A 26141-nucleotide genomic window follows, 5' to 3' on the forward strand; every position below is an offset into this window, starting at 1 on the left:
GAGGAGCTTCCACCAGACACCATTGCCGCCACGATACAAGCAGTTGAGGTACAGAAAGAGGCTGTTGTACCTTGGTCACTTTCAGCTGCAGCTATGTCAGTGTCAGCTGAAGGTGAGACAACCACTGCAACAACCAGCTCGATCCCAAAAGATGGGATAAGAGAAGCACAAGAATCTGATCCGGTCATCCGTCCTGTGCTCAATTTCAAACTGTCTGGTTCCAAACCGCCAGTTAAAGAGCAAAAGGAATTCAGTCCAAAGACAAAATGCCTATTCAGAGAATGGGACAAATTGACAATAGACAGTGATGGCATTCTGTACAGAATCACTACAGCCCGTAAGCAGTTAGTTCTACCAGAGCAGTACAAAGGTAACGTGATGGAAGAGTTGCACAATAACATGGGACACCAAGGTACTGACCGCACTGTATCACTAGTACGTGACCGCTTCTTCTGGCCATATATGCAATCTGACATCGAGCACTATGTGACTAAAACTTGTAGCTGTGTCAAGCAGAAAAAGCCAGCCCATGAAACAAGAGCTCCTCTGACAAACATTGTGACAACACAGCCATTTGAACTAGTATGTATAGACTTCCTTCATCTCGACAGATGCAAAGGGGGATATGAGTACATCCTCGTGATTGTTGATCATTTTACACGTTTCACTCAAGCCTACGCCACCACATCAAAGTCAGGTAAAACTGCTGCAAATCTCATCTTCAATGACTTTGCCCTGAAGTTTGGGTTCCCGTCCCGCATCCACCATGACCAAGGGGGAGAATTTGAAAATCAGTTGTTCCATCAGTTAAAGAAACTCAGTGGCATGGCGGGGTCCAGAACAACACCCTACCACCCGATGGGGAACGGTCAAGTGGAACGCATGAACAGAACATTGTTGCAAATGTTAAAGACACTAACTGAGACACAAAAGTCAAATTGGAAGGAGTCTCTGAACAAACTGGTTTATGCCTATAACTGCACCCGTTGCGAAGTGACTGGCTATTCACCATTTTATCTTCTGTTTGGGAGATCACCCAGGCTTCCAGTTGATATGCTCTTTGGATTGTGCACAGAGGCAGGTTCCAGTAACCATCGAGACTACGTGGAGAACTGGAAACGAGGGATGGAAGAAGCATACGCCATTGCAAATGAAAATGCTCAGAAAGCTGCTGAAAGAAGTAAGAAGTACTATGAAACTAAAGTTAGGAGTTCAGTGCTACAGCCTGGCGAGCGAGTTCTGATTAAAAACCTGACACCAAGAGGAGGACCAGGCAAACTCCGTAACTATTGGGAAGATACAATTCACACAGTAGTGAGACAAATGGGTTCAGACCTGCCGATTTATGAATTGAGACCAGAAAAGGGTAGGGGACGCTCCAGGGTCCTGCACAGAAACCTGCTCATGTCCTGTGACCACTTACCTTTTGAGACACAACCAGAGATGACAAAATATGACAAAAGTCAGAAAAAAAGGAGACATCAGCCTGCATCACATCCTCTAGATTCTGATGAAGACAGCGGGGATGAATATGACCTTCATCATGAGCCGCTACAGGTTCCCACATCTCCTACAGTACCTGAGGAGAGGAATGCTGAACCAGCGAGAGAGTGGGAACACAGGCCCCCACCAGTGAAACAGACAGTTGCGGTGCCAGTCCCTGATACGCTACCAGCACAGTCTCTTGTTGAAAAGCAGCTGGAGGAGACAACAGTTCAAGACCTGCCTGCTGAGGAGATGAACTTGCCTGCTGAAAATTTGCCTGATGATCGTCCACCAAGTGCCTTTCCTTCATTAACTGATGCTGCTGAACCTGAGGAACCAGCCTACCAGCTGCCACAAAGAGAGAGACAGCCTCCAAGACGTATCACCTATGATCAGCTTGGTATCCCTTCCTGCTACAGTATCCAGCCACAGTTGTTCCCTGTCTACTCTGTACCAGGACTGGTTCCATGGCTGCCATCACTACAGCAATGTTACTTTCAGCCACCTTACATGTATGGGCTTCAGCAAACATGAGGCTACAGAGTTGACATGTTTGACCATGGACTACTGACTGATTTCACAGACTGTCACGAGACAATTTGCAGACTGCATTTAGATCATTAAAATTGATGGACTGTTGATCAATAGTATGAGAAAGGACTGTTTATGTTATACAGCTGGTCAACAGATATGGACTGTGAATAACTTGTTAGTTATATTTGAACTGTGACCCTTGACCTCTGCTCAAGTACTACCTTACAGAAGAGGATTTTCGAGGTCCAGTGCATACAGACTGTTGAAGAAGACAATGTTGGTAATGTTGGGACAACATTTATTTTGTCGGGGAGAGTGACAGGTTAAAGGAAATACTAATAGCCTGTTATACATTAAAAAGTATTAGTAAGTTCAAAGTATGTGAGGATCTTAAAACATCTAAGGTTAAGAAGATCATGCATTCAGTATTAGTTGATAGATTGATAACATTTATATAATTGTGTTAAAATCCGTCAAGCATACAAAGGGTACGAATTGTGAGAGGAATGTGTAAACGTTATGTTGATTACTTTATGTTGTCGTGGGTAAAAGTGTTAATCTGTGATCTACTAAATGCTCTTAATCTATGAGCCTGAGATCGATTGCTCTGGTCTCCACTCAAGTTCACGGAGAATTCGCGGTCTTTTTCTCATTGCACTAAAAGTTCTCAATGAGTAAACAGTAACCTATCACTCTCGTGATTCTTTCCCCCTTGTTCAGGTACGTTATTGATGATTAAAAAGAGTAATTTAAATGTAATAACTTGCTAACATGTCAAGAGTGTTTAAGGTGTGTCTTAGTAACATATTGAGGAAGTTAGTTAAGTTTGCAGAGAGTAATATGAGCCGTGCTCGGTTGCAGCTAGCTTCGTACTGCTAGGTACTGCTACGTAGCTGCCATTTTATGTCGATTGTGAATGAACAGGTGCGTTGTTAATAATATATTTTGCGGTGTTATTTGTGTAATGGTTTTTCAAACACTTTATTGCCTGTTGATAAATTGAGTTATGGTTTACTGAGTTAAAGCTTATATTATTATATTATATATTGAAAATAGTATTTGTTTCAGTGATGTACAGTGTATACTGTTGTGACTTGAATAAGCCTTGTACCCTACAAAACTATCTATTTCCTGTAGATCTGTTATTCTGTAAAATGTGTTACTTATGTAAAATGATTGCACTAAAAGTTCTCATGAGTAAACATTCCGTATCACAATTGTGATTCTTTCCCCCCCTTTTTCAGGGGTGTAACATAATCGCATTTGCTGTCACTTTTGAGAATGGTGTTTTCCGCTAATGGAGTATTCATGGTTATAGCCTACTGCCTTGTGGGCATTGCTGCACTCATAATGGGAAGAAATAGCCTAATATTTTATCAACATTTTAAGCTAAACTTTCTGATCTGTTGCATCAGGCTCATTGCTAAAAATAGTTTTTTTGATGCTAGTGTTTGTATTAATTTGGGATCTATCGCATCCCACAGCTGTCCCAGACTATGTTTGGAATATATATTTCTCGCACAGAATAGGTAAACATTTGTACAATGGGGGATAGTATATTGACATAGGCTAGTGCTTTTACTGTTCGTTAGGCCTAATCATGTTCTTAGCTGACGAAAAGTAAATGTGGACAGTACTTCCAATATCTTCAATATGCACCTTGGAATTGCGCATGCAGCTGGGAGAAGGGAATTATAATTATTATTTTCAGCCCAAGGGCACAACGGCCACTGGCCGAAAAAGTAGCATGGATTTTTTTAGGGAGGCCACACAAAGGGGATGCAGACGGAAATTTGAGGCATTATCAAGTGCTTGTCAAATTGTGAATGAGTAGACTGATGAAGTGTGTACAGCCTGCGCAAAAAAACAAAGCTGAGCTCATGCCTTTCATGCAACATTTTCGAATCATCATTAGAGTCGCATCATGTAGCCTTAGAATGTATTAAACATCTAAACAGATAGCCCAACATTTGTATCACAACTACAGTTAAATATCTCTAAATTAAGCAAATAAGAGTAACTGTTACTTTGTTAACCCCTCAACACAGAATAGCCGCATGTCCGCACTCCCTCAAATCGTTTGGAGGAAATACCCTTTCTATTTTATTCAGCTGGGTTCAGTTATATTCTTCATATTATAAAATAGTATAAAATAATGCCACCTTATTCTAAGCAAATCTTGTCTGCTAAATGAACTAGTGTAACCCACAGCCATATGACATAGCCATATCAGGGCCTAATATCAGGGCGTCACTTGAGTGGGTTGAGTCGCTGACGTGATCTTCCTGTTTGGGTTGGCGCCCCCCCTTGGGTTGTGCCGTGGCAGAGATCTTGTGGGCTATACTCGGCCTTGTCTCAGGATGGTAAGTTGGTGGTTGAAGATATTCCTCTAGTGGTGTGGGGGCTGTGCTTTGGCAAAGTGGGTGGGGTTATATCCTTCCTGTTTGGCCCTGTCCGGGGTTATCATCGGATGGGGGCCACAGAGTCTGCTGACCCCTCCTGTCTCAGCCTCCAGTCTTTATGCTGCAGTAGTTTATGTGTCGGGGGGCTAGGGTCAGTCTGTTATATCTGGAGTACTTCTCCTGTCTTATCCGGTGTCCTGTGTGAATTTAAGTATGCTCTCTCTAATTCTCTCTTTCTCTCTTTCTTTCTCTCTCTCGGAGGACCTGAGCCCTAGGACCATGCCTCAGGACTACCTGGCATGATGACTCCTTGCTGTCCCCAGTCCACCTGGCCGTGCTGCTGCTCCAGTTTCAACTGTTCTGCCTGCGGCTATGGAACCCTGATCTGTTAACCGGACGTGCTACCTGTCCCAGACCTGCTGTTTTCAACTCTCTAGAGGCAGCAGGAGCGGTAGAGATACTCTCAATGATCGGCTATGAAAAGCCAACTGACATTTACTCCTGAGGTTCTGACTTGTTGCACCCTCGACAACTACTGTGATTATTATTATTTGACCATGCTGGTCATTTATGAACATTTGAACATCTTGGCAATGTTCTATTATAATCTCCACCCGGCATAGCCAGAAGAGGACTGGCCACCCCTCATAGCCTGGTTCCTCTCTAGGTTTCTTCCTAGGTTTTGGCCTTCCTAGGTAGTTTTTCCTAGCCACTGTGCTTCTACACCTGCATTGCTTGCTGTTTGGGGTTTTAGGCTGGGTTTCTGTACAGCACTTTGAGATATCAGCTGATGTAAGAAGGGCTATGTAAATACATTTGATTTGATTTGATTTGATAAGGACAACGCAGAGTATGCTATTCTGTTCTTCTGAAATAGACTACATTTTCTTCATATCATGTTTCTTCAGACCTATCTAAAATAAATTATAGATTTATTGTGATGGTGTAGGCTATATTGCATGGTTTTATTAGACTTTTTAGAATGTAGATGTTCCAGAGGTCTGCATCAGTGGCTTGTAGGGAAGTGTGGAAGCCAGGAGATGCAAAATGTGTTTATGTTAATTAACAATCAATTACTGTGAGACCGGCAGTTATTTGCCTGACAATCACCTGTGGACAAAATTTTATGACCGCCACAGCCCTAGTTACCACCACCGTTAGTGCTATCAGGCAATTTGTGGAGAAAACTGGACAAGATGGGAACAACGCTTCCAGATCTACATGACGGCTAGTGCGTCACACACTAGAAGAGGATGCACTATAAGTGTACAACAAACTGTATATTGACTATGTTGGTGAAGATATAACAGTGGACAAGATTTTGGATGTTTTTAAACAGTATTGTTTACCAAATAGGAACATTGTGTTCGAAAGGCACCAGTTCTGGGCTCATGCAATGGCTGAATCAGTTAGCATAGACAGTTAGCATGTGACCGAGCTAAAGCAGAAGAGCAAGGACTGTGAGTTAAGCAGATCAGAGAATGACATGATCAGAGACAAGATTGTGTTCAGCAATAATGATCAGCCCCTAAAAGAGAGACCGTTAAGAGAATCAGACCTCACACTTGAGAAAGCCATGGGCATTTGTAGAGCAGCAGAGACAGCCAGAACGCAGATTCAAGCTATGGGTGCAGCTGACCAGGACAGAACAGTGCATGCATTGCATAGGAAAATGTATGACAGGAAGCATGACACAGATCGCTGGCAGCAAGGACCAAAATAGACTGGCCAACTAAGAGTGAGTACTTCACTTGGGAACACATACAGCAAATGTGGGAAGTCTCATCAGCCACGTCAATGTCCAGCATATGGGGTCACATGTCACACATGTGGGCGATACAACCTCTATGCTAAAATGTGCAGAGCTGCAAAAGCTACTGGAAGATCAGTGCATGAGATACAGCCAGATGTTGACACATTGTTCATTGGGACTGTGAATGTTGATCAGTTAGTCACCAATAGATACACATCATGGTACAAAGACTTTAGTATTGATGTGTCTGTGAAGTTAAAGTTGAACACAGGTGCTGAGGCCAACGTCCTGCCACTGTCCACATATAGAACACTACGAGGTCAAGAGCAGGTGACACCTACAAAGACAATGCCAGTAGCATATGAAGGGAGGAGACTGAAGCCAGAGGGTTATTGCCACACTGCAGTGCATCACACCTAAAGTTAAGGTCAGTCTACCATTCTACATCACCAAGCACTCTACATCGATCCTAGGGAGAGAAGCATGTGAGAAAATGCAGCTAGTGAAAAGGGTTGAGTCACTGAGCGTGAAGCTCCCAGCCACAAAGGAGGAACTAGTAGCTCAACACCCATCTCTGTTTGAAGGTCTAGGGGAGTTTCCTGGAGAACAATACATCCATGTGAACCCAGAAATCACACCTATCATACATGGCTGCAGAAAGATTCCAATGGCAGTAATGGACAGACTGAATAACTCACTGAATCAGCTACTGGAGGCTGATGTCATTGACCTTGTGACAGAACCCACTGCATGGGTCAGCAGTCTGGTAATCACAGAGAAGAAAAATAGGAAACTGCAGGTCTGCTTGGATCCCCGCGACCTAAACAGAGCTGTTCTCCAGTAGCACTATTCCAACCCCACTACAGAGGACGTGCTGGGTAAGCTGGCTAGAAAGACGATATTTACCATCTTGGAAGAAAAGGATGGCTACTGGCATGTTAAGTGGGCTCCTGAGTGGCGCAGTGGACTAAGGCACTGCATCTCAGTGCAAGAGGCGTCACGACAGTCCCTGGTTTGATTCCAGGATGTATTACATCCTGCTGTGATTGGGTGTCCAATTGGGCGGTGCACAATTGGGGCGGGGTAGGCCGTCATTGTAAATAAGAATTTGTTCTTAACCGACTTGCCTAGTTAAATAAAATGTAAAAAGTGAAGTTAGTCAAGGAGTTATCACGGCTGTGTACATTAAACACTCCATAGGGAAGATACAGGTTCCAACGCCTACCTTTCAGGATCAATTCAGCTAAATATTCCAGCAATTTAACTTTGACATCAAAGGTGTTCACATCATCGCAGATGGCATTATCATTGCTGAGTTCTGGCGCAGACAGAGATGGCTGCCTCGCTTCGCGTTCCTAGGAAACTATGCAGTATTTTTTTATTTCTGACATTGTTAACCCAGGAAATCTTAGGTTTTATTACATACAGTCGGGAGGGACTATCGGATATAAGAGCAACGTCAACTCACCAACATTACGACCAGGAATACGACTTTCCCGAAGCGGATCCTCTGTTTGGCCCACCACCCAGGACAATGGATCGGATCCCAGCCGGCGACCCAAAACAACGGCGCCGCAGAAGGGGCAGACGGAGCGGTCTTCTGGTCAGGCTACGTAGACAGGCAAATCGCTCCCCGCTTCCAAGCATACTACTCGCCCATGTCCAGTCTCTTGACAACAAGGTAGATGAAATCCAAGCAAGGGTTGCCTTCCAGAGAGACATCAGAGACTGTAACGTTCTTTGTTTCACGGAAACATGGCTCACTCGAGACACGCTATCGGAGTCGTTACAGCCACCTGGGATCTTTTCGCATCGCGCCGACAGAAACAAGCATCTCTCTGGTAAGAAGAAGGGCGGGGGTGTATGCCTGATGATTAACGAGATGTGGTGTGAACGTAACAACATACAGGAACTCAAGTTCTTTTGTTCATCTGACCGCATTATCTACCAAGAGAATTCTCTTCGATCAAAATCACAGTCGTTGTCACGCCCTGACCTTAGAGAGCCTTTTTATGTCTCTATTTGGTTTGGTCAGGGTGTGATTTGAAGTGGGCATTCTATGTTTTGTTTTCTATGATTTTGTGTTTCTATGTTTTGGCCGGGTATGGTTCTCAATCAGGGACAGCTGTCTATCGTTGTCTCTGATTGGGAACCATACTTAGGTATCCCTTTTTCCATCCTTTCGTTGTGGGTAGGGTTCTTTGTTTGTGGCACTATAGCCCTTAAAAGCCTCACGTCGTTTTTGTATTGTTTATTTGTTTTGTTGGCGTCATTCTCAAATAAAAGTAATGTACGCTCACCACGCTGCACCTTGGTCCGCTTCATCCAGCATCGGCCGTGACCTACCAAGCAGTGTGGTCAGGAGGAGAGGACAGGACGGAAACCCGAGAGGCAGCCCCAAATTTGTTTGGGGGGGGGCAAATGACGTGGGCGTCAGTGCTGAGTGGTGAGTCTGAGACCGAGGAGGAATTCTTGGACGGTTTGAACGAGGAGTGGTTTGCAGTGGAGAGGGACGAAAGAGTTTGGAGGGGTTGGAGTCTGGAGCAAGATAGTTGCTTTGAGGAGCGTGGTCCTGGTTAGGCACCGTGTTATGTGGTGAAGCGCACGGTGTCTCCAGTTCGCTATCATAGCCCGGTGCGCTACATCCCAGCTCCACGCATCTGCCGGGTTAGGGTGAGCATCCAGCCAGGACGGGTTGTGCAGGCTCTACGCTCGAGACCTCCAGTGCGCCTCCACGGCCCAGTGTATCCGGTGCCTCCGCCAAGAACCAAGCCTCCAGTATGTCTCCCCAGCCTGGTGAGTCCTGTGCCTGCCCCCAGAACCAGGCCTCCAGTATGTCTCCCCAGCCTGGTGAGTCCTGTGCCTGCTGCCAGAACCAGGCCTCCTGTATGTCTCCCCAGCCTGGTGAGACTTGTGGCAGCTCCACATACCACGAAGCCTCCAGTGATGATCCATGGCAAGAAGCTTCCAGTGATGATCCATGGCATGAAGCCTCCAGTGATGATCCATGGCAAGAAGCCTCCAGTGAGGAGTCATGGCACGAAGCCTCCAACGACGGCCTCCAGTCCGGAGCCTCCAGCGACGGCCTCCAGTCCGGAGCCCCCAGCGATGGACTCCAGTCCGGAGCCCCCAGCGACGGTCTCCAGTCCGGAGCCCCCAGCGAGGGTGCCCAGCCCGGGGCCCGCAACGAGGGTGCCCAGTACGGGGCCCGCAGCGAGGGTGCCCATTCCGGGGCCCGCAGCGAGGGTGCCCAGTCCGGGGCCCGCAACGAGGGTGCCCAGTCCAGCTCTATCAGCTCTATCAGAACTATCAAGTTCATGTGCCATGTGATCACACCAGACAGAAAGGAAGCGGAGGAATGGAAGGTGCTGACAAAGCAGCGCTAAATCGACTGCTGGGCATGACAAAGTATCTCACACCGCACATCCCTGGTGAAGCATCACTCACAGCACTGCTACGCATGGACTGGCAATGGCAGCACGAGCATGAGGAAGCTTTGAAGAACCTCAAAACCGCTCTGATCCATGCGCCAAAACTCATGTTATTCGATCCACAGAATCAACTCATCATACATGCTGACGCTGTCTAAAGACAGACTATGGGGATGATCGATCGCCTATTCGTCAAGAGCACTGACAGACAATAAAACTATGCCCAAATAGAGAAGGAGCTGTTAGCCATTGTGTTCTCTGCCAAAAGGTTCCATCAGTATGTGTACAGGGTGAATGTGAACTTCCAGTCCGACCACAATCCGCTAGAGTCCATTCTCAAGGAGCCAGTGGGTAAAGCACCATCCAGACTCCAGAGGATGCTCCTACAGCTGCAGAGGTATGACCTGAACATATCCTACACACCTAGGAAAGACATGCTGATCGCTGACACACTGTCATGAGCGGTCGTGGAGAGTCAACACACAGAGACTGATGAACTCACAGATGAGAAAAATCATCTACATTCTGGAGGCAACAGATGCCCTGTGTGAAGGCATGCTGAAACAGCTCAATGAGACAACGCAGAAAGATGACACACTACAACTGCTACATGTCATGCCCTGACCTTAGAGAGCCGTTTTATTTCTCTATTTGGTTAGGTCAGGGTGTGATATGGGGTGGGCATTCTATGTTTTGTATTTCTGTGTGTTTGGCCGAGTGTGGTTCCCAATCAGAGGCAGCTGTCTATCGTTGTCTCTGATTGGGAATCATACATAAGCAGCCTGTTTTGCCACCTTAGTTGTGGGTAGTTGTCTTTGTTAGTGGCCTGTATAGCCCTCGTAAGCTTCATGTTCTTTTTTGGTGTTTCTTGTTTTGTTGGCGACATTCTTAATAAAGTAAAATGTACGCTCACCACGCCGCACCTTGGGACCCTGGGCAAAGACTGGAGAGTATTTGCCGGGCGAAAGTAACCATCCAGCCAGGACGGGTTGTGCCAGCTCTACGCTTGCGACCTCCAGTGCGCCTCCTCGGCCCAGTAAATCCTGTGTCGGCCCTACGCACAGTGTCTCCGGTGCGCTTTCACAGCCCAGTGCATCCTGTGTCAACGCCCCGCAGTTGCCGGGCCAAAGTGGGTATCCAGCCAGGACGAGTGGTGCCAGCTCTGCGCTCTACACCTCCAGTACACCTCCAGAGTCCAGTACGTCCTGTTCCTCCTCTCCGCACTCGCCCTGAGGTGCGTGTCATCAGCCCGGTGCCACCGGTACCGGTCCCACGCATCAGACCCCCAGTACGCCTCCACACTCCAGTACGTCCTGTGCCTCCTCTCCGCATTCGTCCTGAGGTGCGGGTCATCAGCCCGATGCCACCGGTACCGGTCCCACGCATCAAGCCTCCAGTGCGTCTCCACAGTCCAGAGCTTCCGGCGACAGTTCCCAGTCCAGAGCTTCCGGCGAATGTTCCCAGTCCAGAGCTTCCGGCGACAGTTCCCAGTCCAGAGCTTCCGGCGACAGTTCCCAGAGCTTCCGGCGACAGTTCCCAGTCCAGAGCTTCCGGCGACAGTTCCCAGAGCTTCCGGCGACAGTTCCCAGTCCAGAGCTTCCGGCGACGTTTCACAGTCCGGGTCCTCCAACGACGGGCCACAGTCTGGAACCTCCAACGACGGGCCACAGTCCGGAACCTCCAACAACGGGCCACAGTCCGGAACCTCCAACGACAGGCCACAGTCCGGAACCTGCAGCGAGGGTCCCCAGTCCGGGGCCTGCAACGAGGGTCCCCAGTCCGGGGCCTGCAGCGAGGGTCCCCAGTCCGGAGCCTTCAGCAATGATCCCCAGTCCGGAGCCTCCAGCGACGAGGGTCCCCAGTCCGGGGCCTGCAACGAGGGTCCTCCGTCCGGGGCCTGCAGCGAGGGTCCCCAGTCCGGGGCCTGCAGCGAGGGTTCCCAGTCCGGGGCCTGCAACGAGGGTCCTCCATCCGGGGCCTGCAGCGAGGGTTCCCAGTCCGGGGCCTGCAACGAGGGTCCACAGTCCGGGGTCTGTGGCAAGGGTCCCCAGTTCAGGGCCTGCGGCGAGGGTCCCCGCACCAGAGGCGCCACCAAAGTGGGGTGAGCCAGAGGTGGAGAGGGGTCTGCGTCCCACACCGGAGCCTTGCATTATTTGCATTGAGGAAGTATGGAGTTCTCCCTAGCACAGATCCTCATGGGCAGAGTACTTACTGTAGGAGCACTCTTCAAAGCTCCAGCATGGTCCTCCAACCTGCAATACCACAATGTGTTCACACAACGCTGCAGCATCTAAAAGGGCGACAAACACACCACTACAACAGAGGTGCAAAACCACTCCCAGAGCTGCAACCAGGTGCTACAGTGCACATGGAGACTCAACGAGGATGGCGTCCAGCTGTAGTCGTGGCCCAGAGAAGTGATCATCAGGTCAGCAGTGTAGACGCAACAGGAGACACCTGAGAAAAACACCAAGCAACACATACATGTATACTGACGAACATGAAGGAGAGCCACACATCACATCCACCACAGTGTGAGAACACAAAACTCTCACTCACCACAAGCACCACACACACCAGAAGTGGCAGAGAAATCAAGCCACCGGTAAAGTATAAAGACTTGTAATCCTTGTAATATTGCGCTCCACCAAAGGGTTAAATGCTGGTAACCTCTGACCCTATAGCCTTATTCCTTCCATTCTCTCATGAAAAGACTGAACAAAATGAGAGAGAAAAGAGACATTGAGTATATTGAAATTGAATTTTAAAAGAGAATGTTTATTATCACAAGTGTGTGATATACTCAATGTCTCTTTTCTCTCTCATTTTGTTCAGCCCTTTCAATGGTGATTTTGGACGATTTTAACTAACACAGTGTGCATGTCCACTAAAGAAGCCCAGCTGTCACAGCTGTCATGGCGGGTAAGTTTACTTACATTTCTTTCTGATCTGAGGTAGTAAGCATTTTTCTTATTTTTAATGCTTTTTTTGGAAGCTATTGTCCAAGTCATTATTATCAGGAGTTTGCAATAAGTGTAACTCTAACTTTGTAGTCTGATGCTAGCTACATAAATCATTTAGGTAAAGCTATTTTTAAATCAGAGCTAGGTAACATTAGCTAGCTAGCTAGCTCAATTATTTGGTATGGAGTCATAGCTAGCATAATCATTAGAAAAGGAAAAATTCCCCAACTAAGACTTCGCTACTGACATAAATCCCATGCTTTATTTATCACCCAGTTAGATGTGGTGTTTTAGTAGAAACATGACTGAAGGTAGAAAATCATTTATTTCAGTTTTACATTGGCTGCATTCTATGAATCTGTAGTGCACTTTGATTAATGTAAAGTCCTATCTAAACCATTTACAATTGTCTGTCCCCAGGCTGCTATATAGTCCCAGTTTGGCAGGGTACTTGCCTCAATTTCAGACTGTTACCATGGTTACTCTATCGCTATCAGTCTGAAAGAAGTCACTGTAAAGAAGACGCAATAGTCTCTACAAGGCAGAATGTTGAATAAAATGATATGAGGATACCTTACTGGTTGTACATGCTGTTGGTCCTTTTGGCGGTAGGAGGTGGAGATAGGGTATCCACAGGAAAGTGTTGTTTACCTGACTTTCTGCGGCGCCGGTAGTGGTTTCTCCTAACCAGCCTTGGGCTCCCAGTCGGCCCGAAGGTTATCTTAAGAGCAGTTGAGGTGGCGATGATGGGACTGGCTTCCTCTCTAACATCAAAACATACCTGCAGACGAGAGACAGATGGATAGAGAGAGAGCATGGTTAAGCTTTGTTTTTTTTATTCCAACATCGTCAGTCATCATAATCATCAGGAGGTGACATGCAAAACTGACCTTGGATCATTAACTCTGGGACTACTAGGTCTCCATCTGTATTTCAATGTAAAGCCTCTCTTTAATAATACTTCCTGTATAATATAAGTATAATATCCCTTATAACAAATCATGATAACATTGGATAGATAGATACATGTGCATGTGTAGCATGAGACAATAGCAGGATCATATCAAGCAGAATCATACCACCCTCCCGGGTGGCGCAGTGGTCTAGGGCATTGCAGTGCTAGCTGCGCCACCAAAGTCTCTGGGTTCACGCCCAGGCTCTGTCGCAGCCGGCCGCAACCGGGAGGTCCGTGGGGCGACGCACAATTGGCATAGCGTCGTCCGGGTTAGGGAGGGTTTGGCCGGTAGGGATATCCTTGTCTCAGTATGTAAAATGTAATAAAATGTATGCACTCTACTGTAAGTCGCTCTGGATAAGAGCGTCTGCTAAATGACTAAAAATGTAAAAAAAATTAAAATCAAGGATAGTGTCACAAATGAATACATAAATACCACTTGAAGCTTGATGATGACTTGATCATTTGAATCAGCTGTGTAGTGCAAAAACAGAAATGTGCACCCCTTTAAGTCCCAAGGACCAGGACTGAGAACCGCTGCTCTTCAATGGGACCTCTTAATCTGCAGGACAGGCTTTCACAGCTCTCTGTAACAGAGGACAGAAAACCTCACAAGAAATAGACTACACAAAAGTTCCTGCTCTATCCAGAATAGCCTACTCTCTCACTTTGACAGCTGGGCCTGCTATCCTTTCATCCTCCTCCAAATTATTTTTGTTTTGTTGCCATTATCAAAAGTGGCACTGGGGCTAAAACAATATCCTACATAGTGTGGGAGGACTGCACCTAAAAAGGCTGGAGACTCATAACTAATCGAAGAGCATATGTCCTGACCAAAAGATGAGGAGTCATTGGTAGAGTTCACTTGACGTTGCAGCACAGCAAGATTCTCAGTAGACAGGGGGCATGGGATGTCGGGAACAATGACCCAATTGTCAGTGTTTCCAGATTATCCTCCTTATTAAGCAGGTCCTCCACCTGCTGAATCTGGAATGCTCAAAAGAAACAAATCTGTATTAGTGACAATACATTTAAAGGGAGATCTGTCAAGCCATTCACATATCACATATCACACAGACACATACCTCTGCATAGTCTGGCTCAGACACAGATGTTTGGAGCATTCCTATATGCCACAGCTGGTGAGGTGTCAGGTACGCCTCTGTACTTAAAGGGTAATTATTCCAACTCTCTGTGAAATGTTGCAGATCTGCCCGCAGGCGTGGTAGGAACACATATCCCACACAGAAGAGGTGCATAGAATTCGACAGGTCAAGGTAGCCTTCTTCCTCCAAACTGTGCAGCAAGGTGTAGTACTGACATGTCACAGCACTCCAAACATCTCTCCATAAGTGTTCCACTCTAACAGAGAGAAAGAAAAAGGTTTTGTGGGGGGGGGGGAATCTTATCTCTGAGGTCCTGTGGTCTTCCTCCATGAATAGTGAACACTGGGGTGGGTCCGAGGTTATAGAAATGCAAGTTATGTGTGCCTCTGTGAGTGGTTACTGACTATGTGACGCAGACACCTATCTGAGTGTACCTGAAACATTTAAATATAGAGGGCTATGTGTCTCACCACTTGATAATTGCAAGGCTAACCCCCAGGGAAATCCGTGGTTCCATGTACCACTAGACAGGCAGAGAGGAAGAGAGAAAAAGAACACAGAACAGTTTAATTACATCTGGTTATGGACCCTTTTGCCAGCAATAAAGCTTCCACGGCCTGTTCCTCGGACAGTGAACATACATTTGGCAATATCTACATTTTCAACCCCTTGATCAGCTCGCACTCTGAAAGTACAGAAAATTGCTTATTTTTTGTAGATATGAAAACAATAACTGAGATATGACCGTTCAATCTAAAGCAGCAGATGTAATTTTCAGGATACGTCAATACAGCACAGAAAGCAATCTTAGGAGGTTTGATGAGGAAGATGTCAAGGTTTTTAATACAGAAAGTAACTCACAAGATGTTACAATATGCATAATACAAGTAATCATTTTTTTCATTCTACTATTTCAATATTTACCTTGAAGACCATCCATTTCTGCCGACTCCATCCATAAAGTATCCAAAAGCAGTTGCTGCTTTGTTATTGGCCGCAGTGTCTAAATAGAACATCTATACAAGAGGTAGCCTACGCTTAACACCAGACAGGTATTGTGGTTGTTCATTTGGTGATGGGAAATATGCAAAATGCATACAAAATAATATACTTACCTTCCTTGAAAATACATCTATACCGCCAAAGATGACAATGTTGTATCTTGAAAAAAGGCAGTGGAATTAAAAGTGAAATGTTTAACCTATTAACCTGCTTCATTATTTATGTATTACCAGTTGAAGAACAACTCCAATACATCATTGAAAATGTGTCCACAAATAAGTAAGAATAAAAAAGCTTAAATTACTTCTTAGATTTGATGGAGACATTATACTTCTTAGTACCTTATCAATTTATGATTTGTATCAATGTGGATGAGAGACAGGGGAGCAGGCACAGAGTATCTTCGCCGAGCAATACAATGAAGCTGGATCATTCTGGCAATGATACCTGCACCATCTACACGCTGCAAAGACTCCCTAACTCTTCGCCATTGTACACGATGGCCCATTGCTCAGAGACTTCCTTTTGACCATTCTAAAGCCCGCATGGGGCATCCTTGCCTTAATGGCCCTAACTTTCTGGTCTAACTCTTTATCTGACATATCAGAATAGCATTCCCTGACATATTGTGTTCTTTCATCCTTCTGTAAAAAAAGCTAACCGTTACACTGTCATGAAATATGATTATATATTGACTATGAAAAAATAGGACATGCATGCTTATGAGTTGCCATGAAAGAAAGTTAGATGAATTAAACTGAAAATGGCGAGAACAGGCGTTCATAGCTAAATGCTTTTGGTTAGTTTGAGAATAATAATTGCATGATTTATCATTCTACGGTATGTATGTATGTATGTGTGTATGTATGTAATATAGTAGAATGTTTTGAACCGACACTGAATCGTAGGAGCTAACTACTAGTTATGTAGAAGTTGGACGGAAGAACGCCCAGTGCTGCTTACCTGAGATGCCATCATCACACAGTCCTTCTTCGTAGGTGTCCTCTATGACTTCCTTTGTGTCGGAAAGAAAGGCTGAACAGTATTGGTTGTAGCCAAAGTGACACTCAAAAAATGGCCAAAATGGAGGGGTGGTTGATAGCAAAATTAAATTGGAGTTTTGTTTTCAAACACATTTTCTGTTGTCAAAAATGCATAAGGTTTTGCACTCTATTACAACATATTTAACTGCAAAACTTTTTTTTTACTTTGAAGCCTCGTTTTTGCTTTCAGAACAATTATTTTTGCTTGAAAATAAAAAAGTTGCCCCACAGTCTGGAAATCGTATCAGAAAGCTTGAAAAAATGTGGAGTATTGGTTGCTAACCTTAAATTTGGAGTGTTGGGTGCTAACCCTTCCAACAAAAAATCTGTAGAGACTGAATGTTTAGAGCAAAAAACTATTATTAGAAACTACCGAACACGAGCCTCCCACATGGCAGGCGAGAATTCTACCACAGAACAAACAATGCCTTGTAAAGCAGAGATAACCCCACAGGTTGGAAATCGTATCATACAGCTATAATTCGAAGCATATTTTCTGCATTGTGGGCTCAGCCAAATTGTACACTTCCTCCCCATCGTGACAGGGGGGATTCTCACCACTATACTAACGAGGAGCAGGTGGCATACCATATTGTTACTTAGTTGGTGGATATATTGCTGATATATTGCTGAAAAAATGTGGAGTATTGGGTACTAACCTTAAATTTGGAGTGTTGGGTGTTAACTCTTCTAACAAAAACATGTGTAGAGACTGAATGGTTACAGGTAGAAACTATTATGCTATAACTCTCACGAACACGTACAGTGGGGAGAACAAGTATTTGATACACTGCCGATTTTGCAGGTTTTCCTACTTACAAAGCATGTAGAGGTCTGTAATTTTTATCATAGGTACACTTCAACTGTGAGAGGCGGAATCTAAAACAAAAATCCAGAAAATCACATTGTATGATTTTTAAGTAATTAATTTGCATTTTATTGCATGACATAAGTATTTGATACATCAGAAAAGCAGAACTTAATATTTGGTACAGAAACCTTTGTTTGCAATTACAAAGATCATAGGTTTCCTGTAGTTCTTGACCAGGTTTGCACACACTGCAGCAGGGATTTTGACCCAATCCTCCATACAGACCTTCTCCAGATCCTTCAAAAAAAATCCAGAAAATCACATTGTATGATTTTTAAGTAATTCATTTGCATTTTATTGCATGACATAAGTATTTGATCACCTACCAACCAGTAAGAATTCCGGCTCTCACAGACCTGCTAGTTTTACTTTAAGAAGCCCTCCTGTTCTCCACTCATTACCTGTATTAACTGCACCTGTTTGAACTCGTTAACTGTATAAAAGACACCTGTCCACACACTCAATCAAACAGACTCCAACCTCTCCACAATGGCCAAGACCAGAGAGCTGTATAAGGACATCAGGGATAAAATTGTAGACCTGCACAAGGCTGGGATGGGCTACAGGACAATAGGCAAGCAGCTTGGTGAGAAGGCAACAACTGTTGGCGCAATTATTAGAAAATGGAAGAAGATGACGGTCAATCACCCTCGGTCTGGGGCTCCATGCAAGATCTCACCTCGTGGGGCATCAATGATCATGAGGAAGGTAAGGGATCAGCCCAGAAATACACGGCAGGACCTGGTCAATGACCCGAAGAGAGCTGGGACCACAGTCTCAAAGAAAACCATTAGTAACACACTAATGCGCACGCAAGGTCCCCCTGCTCAAGCCAGCGCATGTCCAGGCCCGTCTGAAGTTTGCCAATGACCATCTGGATGATCTAGAGGAGGAATGGGATGAACTCCACTCGCCGTGTTTGGAGGAAGAAGAAGGATGAGTACAACCCCAAGAACACCATCTCAACCGTGAAGCATGGAGATGGAAACATCATTCTTTGGGGATGCTTTTCTGCAAAGGGGACAGGACGACTGCACCGTATTGAGGGGAGGATGGATGGGGCCATGTACCGCGAGATCTTGGCCAACAACCTCCTTCCCTCAGTAAGAGCATTGAAGATGGGTCGTGGCTGGGTCTTCCAGCATGACAACGACCCGAAACATACAGCCAGGGCAACTAAGGAGTGGCTCCGTAAGAAGTATCTCATGGTCCTGGAGTGGCCTAGCCAGTCTCTAGACCTGAACCCAATAGAAAATCTTTGGAGGGAGCTGAAAGTCTGTATTGCCCCGAAACCTGAAGGATCTGGAGAAGGTCTGTATGGAGGATTGGGTCAAAATCCCTGCTGCAGTGTGTGCAAACCTGGTCAAGAACTACAGGAAACCTATGATCTTTGTAATTGCAAACAAAGGTTTCTGTACCAAATATTAAGTTCTGCTTTTCTGATGTATCAAATACTTATGTCATGCAATAAAATGCTAATGAATTACTTAAAAATCATACAATGTGATTTTCTGGATTTTTGTTTTAGATTCCGTCTCTCACAGTTGAAGTGTACCTATGATAAAAATTACAGACCTCTACATGCATTGTAAGTAGGAAAACCTGCAAAATCTTCACGGTATCAAATACTTGTTCTCCCCACCGTACATGTAATTGATTGTGCTCTGTAACGATCACAAGTCACACAATAGTAGTTAGCAATAGTAGTTAGTAGGTCAAGCATTTGTAGGAAATCCAAGGACATTGTTGTCACAAATACCAAACTCAAGACAGTTGTCATTGACTCGTTGGATATTCGTTTCCCATTTAAATACTAAAGCCTTGCAAAAAGAAAATCACCTCACAGTACTTCCTCCCCGTCGGGGAATTGAACCCCGGTCTCCCGCGTGACAGGCGGGGATACTCACCACTATACTAACGAGGAGCACATGGGTTGGCCATTTGAAAATAAGTGGAGCATTGGTACTAACCCTAAATGTGGAGTGTTGGGCGTTAACCCTTCTATCAAAAACATCTGTAGAGACTGAATGGTAGAGCTAGAAACTAGTATGACCCGTCTTTGGAAAGCTGAGACTCGCACGAACACGTACATGTAATCTATTCTGCTCTATACCGCTCACAAGCCAGGCAATAGTGGTTAGAAGGTGAGGCGCTTGTGGGAAATCCCAGGACATTGTTGTCACAAATGCCAAACTCAAGACAGTTGTCACTGACTAGTTGGATATTCGTTTCCCATTTAACAACTTAAACCTTGCACAAAGTAAATCACCTCACACTGGAAATCTACAATGGATTCACCAAAGTCTACTGAGAATGCGTAAATGTCCAAAGTGTAAATGAAAGCAAACTCTGATTTTTCAAGAGTCAGATGAGAATTCTACCAAGAACAGAGTTTTCTGTTAGCCTGGCAATCTAACAGAGATTTCTTTCCCAGGGATTTGGATACTTGTCGAAATTACATGTTCAAAACTTGCTGCATTGGCCGGGAATCGAACCCGGGCCTCCCGCGTGGCAGGCGAGAATTCTACCACTGAACAACCAATGCCTTGCAAAGCAGTGATAACCCCAAAGGCTGGAAATCGTATCATAAAGCTTAAATTCCAAGCATATTTTCTGCTTTGTGGGCTCAGTGACATTGTACACCCTAACAAAACAGTCCTTCCTCCCCGTCGGGGAATTGAACCCCGGTCTCCCGCGTGACAGGCGGATACCCACCACTATACTAACGAGGAGCACATGGGTTGGCCATTTGAAAATAAGTGGAGCATTGGTACTAACCCTAAATGTGGAGTGTTGGGCGTTAACCCTTCTATCAAAAACATCTGTAGAGACTGAATGGTTAGAGCTAGAAACTAGTATGACCCGTCTTTGGAAAGCTGAGACTCGCACGAACACGTACATGTAATCGATTCTGCTCTATACCGCTCACAAGCCAGGCAATAGTGGTTAGAAGGTGAGGCGCTTGTGGGAAATCCCAGGACATTGTTGTCACAAATGCCAAACTCAAGACAGTTGTCACTGACTAGTTGGATATTCGTTTCCCATTTAACAACTTAAACCTTGCACAAAGTAAATCACCTCACACTGGAAATCTACAATGGATTCACCAAAGTCTACTGAGAATGCGTAAATGTCCAAAGTGTAAATGAAAGCAAACTCTGATTTTTCAAGAGTCAGATGAGAATTCTACCAAGAACAGAGTTTTCTGTTAGCCTGGCAATCTAACAGAGATTTCTTTCCCAGGGATTTGGATACTTGTCGAAATTACATGTTCAAAACTTGCTGCATTGGCCGGGAATCGAACCCGGGCCTCCCGCGTGGCAGGCGAGAATTCTACCACTGAACAACCAATGCCTTGCAAAGCAGTGATAACCCCAAAGGCTGGAAATCGTATCATAAAGCTTAAATTCCAAGCATATTTTCTGCTTTGTGGGCTCAGTGACATTGTACACCCTAACAAAACAGTCCTTCCTCCCCGTCGGGGAATTGAACCCCGGTCTCCCGCGTGACAGGCGGGGATACTCACCACTATACTAACGAGGAGCACATGGGTTGGCTATTTGAAAATAAGTGGAGCATTGGTACTAACCCTAAATGTGGAGTGTTGGGCGTTAACCCTTCTATCAAAAACATCTGTAGAGACTGAATGGTTAGAGCTAGAAACTAGTATGACCCGTCTTTGGAAAGCTGAGACTCGCACGAACACGTACATGTAATCGATTCTGCTCTATACCGCTCACAAGCCAGGCAATAGTGGTTAGAAGGTGAGGCGCTTGTGGGAAATCCCAGGACATTGTTGTCACAAATGCCAAACTCAAGACAGTTGTCACTGACTAGTTGGATATTCGTTTCCCATTTAACAACTTAAACCTTGCACAAAGTAAATCACCTCACACTGGAAATCTACAATGGATTCACCAAAGTCTACTGAGAATGCGTAAATGTCCAAAGTGTAAATGAAAGCAAACTCTGATTTTTCAAGAGTCAGATGAGAATTCTACCAAGAACAGAGTTTTCTGTTAGCCTGGCAATCTAACAGAGATTTCTTTCCCAGGGATTTGGATACTTGTCGAAATTACATGTTCAAAACTTGCTGCATTGGCCGGGAATCGAACCCGGGCCTCCCGCGTGGCAGGCGAGAATTCTACCACTGAACAACCAATGCCTTGCAAAGCAGTGATAACCCCAAAGGCTGGAAATCGTATCATAAAGCTTAAATTCCAAGCATATTTTCTGCTTTGTGGGCTCAGTGACATTGTACACCCTAACAAAACAGTCCTTCCTCCCCGTCGGGGAATTGAACCCCGGTCTCCCGCGTGACAGGCGGGGATACTCACCACTATACTAACGAGGAGCACATGGGTTGGCTATTTGAAAATAAGTGGAGCATTGGTACTAACCCTAAATGTGGAGTGTTGGGCGTTAACCCTTCTATCAAAAACATCTGTAGAGACTGAATGGTTAGAGCTAGAAACTAGTATGACCCGTCTTTGGAAAGCTGAGACTCGCACGAACACGTACATGTAATCGATTCTGCTCTATACCGCTCACAAGCCAGGCAATAGTGGTTAGAAGGTGAGGCGCTTGTGGGAAATCCCAGGACATTGTTGTCACAAATGCCAAACTCAAGACAGTTGTCACTGACTAGTTGGATATTCGTTTCCCATTTAACAACTTAAACCTTGCACAAAGTAAATCACCTCACACTGGAAATCTACAATGGATTCACCAAAGTCTACTGAGAATGCGTAAATGTCCAAAGTGTAAATGAAAGCAAACTCTGATTTTTCAAGAGTCAGATGAGAATTCTACCAAGAACAGAGTTTTCTGTTAGCCTGGCAATCTAACAGAGATTTCTTTCCCAGGGATTTGGATACTTGTCGAAATTACATGTTCAAAACTTGCTGCATTGACCGGGAATCGAACCCGGGCCTCCCGCGTGGCAGGCGAGAATTCTACCACTGAACAACCAATGCCTTGCAAAGCAGTGATAACCCCAAAGGCTGGAAATCGTATCATAAAGCTTAAATTCCAAGCATATTTTCTGCTTTGTGGGCTCAGTGACATTGTACACCCTAACAAAACAGTCCTTCCTCCCCGTCGGGGAATTGAACCCCGGTCTCCCGCGTGACAGGCGGGGATACTCACCACTATACTAACGAGGAGCACATGGGTTGGTCATTTGAAAATAAGTGGAGCATTGGTACTAACCCTAAATGTGGAGTGTTGGGCGTTAACCCTTCTATCAAAAACATCTGTAGAGACTGAATGGTTAGAGCTAGAAACTAGTATGACCCGTCTCTGGAAAGCTGAGACTCGCACGAACACGTACATGTAATCGATTCTGCTCTATACCGCTCACAAGCCAGGCAATAGCGGTTAGAAGGTGAGGCGCTTGTGGGAAATCCCAGGACATTGTTGTCACAAATGCCAAACTCAAGACAGTTGTCACTGACTAGTTGGATATTCGTTTCCCATTTAACAACTTAAACCTTGCACAAAGTAAATCACCTCACACTGGAAATCTACAATGGATTCACCAAAGTCTACTGAGAATGCGTAAATGTCCAAAGTGTAAATGAAAGCAAACTCTGATTTTTCAAGAGTCAGATGAGAATTCTACCAAGAACAGAGTTTTCTGTTAGCCGGCAATCTAACAGAGATTTCTTTCCCAGGGATTTGGATACTTGTCGAAATTACATGTTCAAAACTTGCTGCATTGGCCGGGAATCGAACCCGGGCCTCCCGCGTGGCAGGCGAGGGCTCTGGAGACGCACAAGAGGCTTGGTGCGTGGTGCCGGAACTGGCTGTACCGGGCTGAAGACACGCACCACAGGGCGAGTGCGTGGAGGAGGAACAGGGCTCTGGAGACGCACTGGAAGCCTGGTGCGTGGTGTTGGCACTGGTGGTACTGGGCTGGAGCGAGGAGGTGGCACCGGATAGACCGGACCGTGAAGGTGTACTGGAGCTCTTGAGCACCGAGCCTGCCCAACCTTACCTGGTTGAATTCTCCCCGTAGCCAGGCCAGTGCGGGGAGGTGGAGTAACCCGCACTGGGCTGTGCTGGCGAACCGGGGACACCATGTGTAAGGCTGGTGCCATGTACACCGGCCCGAGCAGACGCACTGGAGACCAGATGCGTAGAACCGGCTTCATGGCACCTGGCTCGATGCCCACTCTAGCCCGGCCGATATGAGCAGCTGGGATGTACCGCCCTGGGCTATGTACACGTACAGGAGACACCGTGCGCTCTTCCGCATAACACGGTGTCTGCCCGTACTCTCGCTCTCCACGGTAAGCACGGGGAGTTGGCGCAGGTTTCCTACCTGACTTTGCCACACTCCCCGAGAGCCCCCACCCAAGAAATTTTTGGGGCTGCCTCTCTGGCTTTCAGCCGTGCTTCCGTGCTGCCTCCTCATACCACCGCCTCTCGGCTTTAGCTGCCTCCATCTCTTTACGAGGGCGGCAATATTCTCCAGGTTGTGCCCAGGGTCCTCCGCCGTCCAGAATTTCCTCCCAAGTCCATGAGTCCTGCGATCGCTGCTGCTGCCTTTTACCACACTGCTTGGTCCTTTGTTGGTGGGTGATTCTGTAAGGGCTTTCGTAGGTAGAAGGAGAGGAGGACCAAAGCACAGCGTGGTACGTTTCCATATTTTTTGGAACTCTTTTTTCAATACGAACAAAAAACAATAAACAGACGAAAACCTACGAAGCTACAGTCCTGAACCTGAGAACATAAAACACATGAACGCACGAACAGGAACAATCACCCACAAACAAACAGTGAAAACAGGCTACCTTAATATGGTTCCCAGTCAGAGACAATGACAAACACCTGCCTCTGATTGAGAACCATATTAGGCCAAACAACAAACCCAACATAGAAACACAAAACATAGAATGCCCACACAGCTCACATCCTGACCAACTAAACAAAGACTAAACAAAGGAAATAAGGAACGTGACAAAAGCTTTCCATAAACAAGGTATAACACATGTTTGATGCCATTGGTAAGTAAAAATGTTTGCAGTACTGTGTAGTCGAGATGATAGTAAACACTGTGGACAATTTTCAGCAAGTTGCAACCATGAAATACAGTTATATACAGTTTTCCATAAACAAAGTCTAAAATATGTTTAATGAAATTGGTAAGTAAAAATGTTTGCAGAACTGGTTAGTCGAGATGATAGGAAGACTTTGGACAATTTTCAGCAAGTTGCAACCATGAAATAGAGTAACAAAAAACTTTCCATATACAAGGTATTAAATAAAGTCCACCTGTGTGCAATCTACATGATCTGTCACATGATCTCATGATATATATATCCACCTGTTCTGAAAGGCCCCAGAGTCTGCAACACCACTAAGCAAGGGGCACCATGAAGACCAAGGAGCTCCCCAAACAGGTCAGGGACAAAGTTGTGGAGATTTACGGATCAAGGTTGGGTGATAAATAATATCTGAAACTTTGAACATCCCACGGCGCACCATTAAATCCATTATTAAAAAATGGAAAGAATATGGCACCACAAAAAAACAGTCACCAAAACTTACGGACCAGACAAGGAGGGCATTAATCAGAAAGGCAAAAAAGATACCAAAGATAACCCTGAAGGAGCTGAAAAGCTCCAAAGCGGAGATTTGAGTATCTGTCCATAGGACCACTTTAAGCCGTACACTCCACAGAGCTGGGCTTTATGAAAGAGTGTCCAGAAAAAAAGCCATTCCTAAAAGAAAAAAAATAAGCATGCACATTTGGTGTTCGCCAAAGGGCATGTGCGAGACTCCCCCCAACATATGGAAGAGGGTACTCTGGTCAGATGAGACTAAAATTGAGGTTTTTGGCCATCAAGGAAAACATCATGTCCGGAGCAAACCCAACACCTCATCACCCCGAGAACACCATCCCCACAGTGAAGCATGGTGGTGGCAGCATCATGCTGTGGGGATGTTTTTCATCGGCAGGGACTGGGAAACTGGTCAGAATTGAAGGAATGATGGATGGCGCTAAATACAGGGAAATTCTTGAGGGAAACCTGCTTCAGTCTTCCAGAGATTTGAGACCGGGACAGATGTTCACCTTCCAGCAGGACAATGACCCTACGCATACTGCTAAAGCAACACTCGAGTGGTTTAAGGAGAAACATTTAAATGTCTTGGAATGGCCTAGTCAAAGCCCAGACCTCAATCCAACTGAGAATCTGTGGTATGACTTAAAGATTGCTGTCCACCAGTGGAACCCATCCAACTTTAAGGAGCTGGAGCAGTTTTTGCCTTGAAGAATGGGAAAAAATCCCAGTAGCAAGATGAGCCAAGCTTATAGAGACATAGACTTGCAGCTGTAATTGCGGCAAAAGGTGGCTCTACAAAGTATTGACTTTGGGGGGGTGAATAGTTATGCACACTCAAGTTTACAGTTTTTTGTCTTATTTCTTGTTTGTTTCACAATAAAACTTATTTAGCATCTTCAAAGTGTGTTGTGTAAATCAAATTATACAATGGTTTTCTAATGATCAATTAGCCTTTTAAAATGATAAACTTGGATTAGCTAACACAACGTGCCATTGGAACACAGGAGTGATGGTTGCTGATAAAG

The 26141-nt window shown here is 45.4% G+C and overlaps 8 non-coding genes across 8 annotated transcripts; all 8 read right to left on the reverse strand.

The window, feature by feature from the left end:
* Positions 1-19397: 19397 nt before the first annotated feature.
* trnad-guc lies at positions 19398-19469 on the reverse strand. Its single transcript has one exon. It is a non-coding gene; the product is annotated as a tRNA-Asp (tRNA).
* A 550-nt stretch (positions 19470-20019) lies between these two features.
* Positions 20020-20090, reverse strand: trnag-gcc. Its single transcript has one exon. It is a non-coding gene; the product is annotated as a tRNA-Gly (tRNA).
* A 738-nt stretch (positions 20091-20828) lies between these two features.
* trnag-gcc lies at positions 20829-20899 on the reverse strand. Its single transcript has one exon. It is a non-coding gene; the product is annotated as a tRNA-Gly (tRNA).
* Positions 20900-21016: 117 nt separating this feature from the next.
* On the reverse strand, positions 21017-21088 carry trnad-guc. The gene has a single exon. It is a non-coding gene; the product is annotated as a tRNA-Asp (tRNA).
* Positions 21089-21639: 551 nt separating this feature from the next.
* Positions 21640-21710, reverse strand: trnag-gcc. Its single transcript has one exon. It is a non-coding gene; the product is annotated as a tRNA-Gly (tRNA).
* A 117-nt stretch (positions 21711-21827) lies between these two features.
* trnad-guc lies at positions 21828-21899 on the reverse strand. Its single transcript has one exon. It is a non-coding gene; the product is annotated as a tRNA-Asp (tRNA).
* A 551-nt stretch (positions 21900-22450) lies between these two features.
* Positions 22451-22521, reverse strand: trnag-gcc. Its single transcript has one exon. It is a non-coding gene; the product is annotated as a tRNA-Gly (tRNA).
* Positions 22522-22638: 117 nt separating this feature from the next.
* trnad-guc lies at positions 22639-22710 on the reverse strand. The gene has a single exon. It is a non-coding gene; the product is annotated as a tRNA-Asp (tRNA).
* Positions 22711-26141: the final 3431 nt, after the last annotated feature.

This window comes from Salvelinus namaycush, chromosome 31 (genome assembly GCF_016432855.1).
Source record: "Salvelinus namaycush isolate Seneca chromosome 31, SaNama_1.0, whole genome shotgun sequence".
Taxonomy (NCBI): Eukaryota; Metazoa; Chordata; class Actinopteri; order Salmoniformes; family Salmonidae; genus Salvelinus; species Salvelinus namaycush.